Source organism: Lycorma delicatula, chromosome 5 (genome assembly GCF_047948215.1).
Source record: "Lycorma delicatula isolate Av1 chromosome 5, ASM4794821v1, whole genome shotgun sequence".
Taxonomy (NCBI): Eukaryota; Metazoa; Arthropoda; class Insecta; order Hemiptera; family Fulgoridae; genus Lycorma; species Lycorma delicatula.
The window spans coordinates 109681575-109687574 of NC_134459.1; positions in this window are offsets into that span (position 1 = coordinate 109681575).

Consider the following 6000-nt stretch of genomic DNA (forward strand, 5'->3'; position numbering starts at 1 on the left):
TAAATGAGTTTAATAAGACAATTTCGTTCTATATATTCATATACTAGAGTTCCACAACATCTGGAATAGTAGAATAGTAACATGATCATGTTTGAAAATCAGAACGATAGTTATCGTGTTTTCTGTTTTTTAAACTTCTATCTAATGTATTTAATATGGTTAAGAATACAATTACTTTTAAATATTACTACATAACATCATTATGGTGTTAAAACATCAACATCTGTTTATTCCATTATTAATAATGTACGACATTGAAAGCAAGATTATAAATATTAATTATGTAACTGATAAAAACCCAAATCACCTGCGTTTTCCAAGTTTCATATAGTTTAAACTTGTAGCAAAGAAAAGAAAATTAAATTTTTTGTATAATTAAGACGTGACATATTCCTGGCTAATGTTTTATATCTTAATTCAAATTTATTCAATCTGAATCAAACTTCATTTTCTAATCTGATACTTTCAGTTAACGATTAATGATGATACTATCTGAACCAGATGAGTAGTTATGTAGAAGATTTTTAGGCGAGAATAAGCCCTAAGGCTGCTTCGTCAACTGTAAGAAATTACTAGCAGCTACAACCTCTCACGAGTACGTATGATGTAGAGTGTCTGATCCCAATGCCATGAGTGCAGCTGAACTGCGTCTGTTGCAACCGAATTTGAGTGGCCGACTACGTACGACAATCGACTGCAACAGGCAACAAACGATACATCCCCTCGAATTAGGATTTGCCTCTCGTACTCAATATCTGGTCATTCACTGGAACCGGATGTTTTTAAAATAAACATAAAAAATTGAATATTTACTTTAAAAAAGTTTTATTGGTGCTGAAACACTTGTTAAATCAAAGCATTTGTTACTAACTCATAAACGAAAAATTATGTCCTGCAAGTGATGTCCATTTTGGGCAATACATTGTTGTAGCCTTTCCCGGTAACTGGCCTCAATTCTTTGCAGTATGTCTACATCAATCTGGGTGACGTGATGATGAATTGCGATCTTTAGGTCCTCCAATGTACGCGGTTTATTGCCGTACACACGCGATTTCAGAAACCCCCCCAGAAAAAAATCACAACTACTCAATCCGAGGGGGGCAAGAAATGTCACCGAATCTGGAAACGATCCGTCCCGGAAACAAGTTACGGAGAACAGTCATCGTTGCCCTAGCTGTGTGCGCTGTAGCTCCATCCTGCTGGAATAACACATTTTGAAAATCGATTCCCCGGTTTCGTAACTCAGAGATGAAAAACGTATTCAACATCGCAACGTAACGATCAGCTGTTACAGTTACGGCAGCGTCATTTCCTTCAAAAAAATACGGTCCAATAACACCGACCTTTCCTATTGCACACCAGAGAGTCACCTTTGGGCTATGAAGTGGTCTCTCGTGAAGCTGATGTGGGTTTCTTTCTGCCCGATACCGGCAATTCTGTTTGTTGACGAAGCCATTCAGATGAAAATGGGCTTCGTCACTCATTAACAATAACAAATTTTCATTTTCTTCGAAAATGGTAAGCATTTGTCGGCAAAATTGTAATAGCTGCGTGAAATCTTGCTCGTTTAACTGCTGCACGACGGCTATCTTGTAAGGATGGAAATGCAGGTCTGTATGCAGAATTCGTCTTACCGTACTTGTGCTCATTTGAAGCGCTGCTGAATGCCTCTGAATAGAGAGGCGTCGGCTTCTGACAATGGCTTGCCTTACTCGTTCGATGTTCTCCGGAGTGCTAGCAATTCGTCGGGGATCCGGTGGTTTTTTCTTCAATATTGAACCGCTTGTTCGAAGGTTGTTTACCCATCGCAATATTGTGTTACGAGAAGGGACACTTGCATTACGATGGATATTAAACTGACGGCGGAAATCTCGCTGAACAGCAGTTACGGATTCGTCATTTCGCACAAAACTGTCATACGCGTACAGGTTGGTCTAGCGTCCACGGCTCCAACTCAACGACTAAAATCTAAATGCTATGAACAAAGGAAACGTCAGACACCAGCCACGTGCCCCTCCCACCACGAACGCCCGAGTACAACCCACTTCAAAAACATCCAGTTCCCGTGAATGACCCTGTAATATAATTGAAATCATCGTAGGGGTGAAGGTCACCCGACTTCCTCATCTTGCCAGCCCAGCAGTCGTATTCGGTAGCAGCGCGAAGTACGTTCGGTCAGAAGATCACCACATCAATCAATAACTACGCATCAGAAATCTAATAAGCCACACACACGGGCTCGCGCACGCACACACATACATACAAACACACACACACATATAGAGTAATATATTATTTTCAGCAGATAAGTAAATCCCAAAAATAGAAATCAAATTATTCAACAACCCCGCTTAAGATATTTTATGTACACAATAAATTATCTATTTCTAAAAAATTGTAAGCATTATTCCATATATTTCGCGATCGAACTACTGCATCCCTTTTTGTATTGTTGAGTAACAGTCATGTACAGAGGAAAACGTTTTGTTAGATAAAAAACTGTCAAAATGATCATTTATATTTTACGTTAGAGAGTATCCGACGAGCAGTAAAATTAGACATTTAAATAAAAAAAATTACCAGGAGCGCGTATTCCCACTGCTCAGCATATGACCTTAAATAACCTTGAAAGACAATTAGAGTTCCGCTTTCGTAAGAGTAATGACGGCAGAACATTTTCATGGAGAGGTCTGACAATGTTCTTGCTCGAGTAAAGTTTTTAAGGAAAATGCACGAAATTGGACAAAACAATTTTCGACCAGTAGTTTACCTAGATGAAACGTGGGTAAACCAAAACCGTTCCAGGTAATATATCTGGCAGAATTCAGTAAGCAGTGGTGGCATTAAGATTCCGAAACTGTTTCACGGTTAGAAGAAACTGGCACACAATCCTTCGCACTCAATTTCCGAATTACTGTCTATTTTTAATGAACACAGTGAAAATTACAAATGATATAAGCTTGAAGATATTGCAACAGAAATGGGACATGAAGTCAATCGACTACCGCCCGTATCACTGCCAGTGTAACCCAATCGAGCTAATTTTAGCGCAGATAAAAGGTGAGGTGGCAGCCAAAAACAGTACATTTCAAATAAATGACGTAAAACCGTTATTAGAAGATACCATAAAACGCGTAACAATTGATAACTGCAGAAAATGCGTTAGACATCCAAAAAAACCTTGAAGTAGAAGATTCTTATAAAGAAGGATTGTGGGACGACCACTTACAACGCATTGTAATGAACTTACAAGATGACAGTGACAAAATACGACAGATTTATCAGATGATGAGACTTAAAATTTATTTCAGGTGATACTGACTTTCAGATTATAATTTATTTAGATTTTGTGTAAAATTTTAGGAATTTTTTAATTCTAAAATGTAGCGGTAACATTTCCAAATTTTTGAACATGTGAAAAAATTAGGGAAATATTTTATGTAAAATAAAAAGTTTCAGATGTGAGATAGTAACATCTTACACGCACCAGAGTAATGCAATGAATATTTTGCTAGTAAATACGTGAGATGAGTTGACGAAACGTTACCCTGTAAAGAGAAAAGGAACAGTTTAGTATTGTACTATTACCGTGGTGTAGAAGAATGAGGAGAAACCTTAGGCAGTGGAAGGGGAAACTACGAGTGACCTACGCCAGCAAGATGATTTCAAATTTATAATAGTACATTACGATTCGTTCAACTTTTTAATTGTCCGCCTTTCCGAATAAATAAATTTTAATATTTAAAACAAGTTATTTTATTATTTTTTCGTGGATTATTTTATTACTATTTTTATATGGAAATTGATAGTGAAAAACTGATCAGTGCAATTTGTGAAAAATCACCTCCGTTTGTCTATGATAGACAAACGGTAACCCTCGAGATAAAAAAACTCAAAAAACGGGTGGTCAATAACTTTTTCAACGAATTAATAAAATTATAACAATCTAAAACATCTTGCACAAGTTTGCGCAAGAAGACCGACTTTATGTTATTTTATTCTGTTTCCACGTTCCAACTTACTGTATCATATAGAACCATGTTTCTAATTTCCCCCGATCAATTTTTTCGACCTTAAATTGAGCGTAACTCAAGAACGATCCAACAAATTTTCATAAAACTTTCACATGCACTATTTCAGAAATATTACGACAGTACATCTAAGTTTGATGAAACTGTTCGAGTAGTTTTGGAGATTTTCAAGCCACAAAATTTTATACATAGGTCTATATATATACTCACAAGGAAATACCAATTTAAGTGAATGGTAGTTTTGTACTTCTCATACCGCAAAAGTAAAGAAACCCCCAGCTCCACCTCGTGACCGAAAGTAATACCGTACTTTTCTCCGAAAAATCGGGAAAACCTGCAGACACCGATACTATAAATATATATAATCTTTGTACAAATGTTAACTGACAGTCGCGCGAACTACCATATGAAGGACATAGAACCAGTCTCATAGTCGTACGAGCGTCAGTCAGTTGTCGCCTGATCTTGGTAGCTCGTTGTCTCTTCCAGTGGATGAGTCTAATAGTAGAATTTTCTTTTAGTTATTTATCAAATGCCTCAATTTTTTTCATAATTCCGATCCGTTTATGAGTCCGAAAAATTAGTTTGCGTTTTAGTAAAATATCTAGAAAGAAAAAAATATGCCAAAACTAAAGTCAACTGATAATATGAAGTTAGTAACTGTAAGTTAAGATAAAAATAGAAGAATTGCTTTCTACTAGTACTGTTTTTACTCTCACTGTTTTTCAAATTGAAGTAAATTTTCATACTATTAGGAAAAAAATTCTTTATTTAATCTACAACAGCTAGGTTTATATCATGAACTGAAGTTGCTTCAATTCCTTTCAGATTTATTGAGAGATATGGAAATCGCTGGGTATCTTGTTAGAAGCTTTAAAAGAACGTATAAAAGAGAGCCATGTTCTCCGTCTTTTCTAGAACATCAAGCGTTCTACATACAATCTTAGAGTCATGTATCAACAATCGGTGATCCTATCTGTTTCAACAAATCTTTCAGATTTTTTTTTCGACAGATTACTTACCTGAATAAAATCAGCATCTACGTGTTAAAGTATGGGGAAGATTTTCTAAAAGTTATGTAAATTAACCTTCTTTAGAGATATTTTCTCCAATAGTTTTGCAACCAGGTTCAGATTTATATAATCTAGTCGATCAGTAATTTACTTACAGCAAATTAGGTAAATATTTAAGCTGAATTATTCTATTAAATTTTTATTTTTCTGCGAAACCGATCAAATAGGAATAGCTTCAAAGGAACAAAAGAAATTTATAAATTATTATTGGGTAATTTTTTTGAATGTTTAATTATTTTTGTAAAGTTTAACCTGTAACTAAAATATGTCTTTTATCTACTGCAAATTACAAGCGCATATTATTTTAATAACTTCTAGAACTTGTGTTCCAGTAGTAAAGATATGTTTCTGTCTCTTTACGAAAAAAACTTTATTTTTCAAAAAATTACATTACTTCCTCGGAAAGATTCTAATGATTTTTATTATTTATTTCAAAACAGAAAATTATTTTCTGTCAATACTGGATTATAATCTAGCTCACACAACGATTATGTACATAATATTTATATTAATAAAGCTTGTTCTTAACATTTATAATAAAATATTGTTTCGTCGAATGATAAAATCCTTTCAAGTTATGCAATATATTATTAGGTTAACTAAGTGAAGTATAAATAATCTATAAAAGCAGAGTGGGTTAAATAAAATTCTTTATATTTTAAATAAATCCGTTTTTGACTTTAATATAAATCTTTGATCTCTTAAAAAAAAATAATAATAATTTTGTTCATATAGTTACGCATAAATTAATTAAAACTGCACAAATTAAGTTTTTCCAATACAAATCAATACAATAGTGACTACGAGACCAGTATGAGAACTTTTCATACAAATTGGATAATAAAATAACCCATTTATTGTGTACCCTATATCATCTGATTTTATATCATTATTAT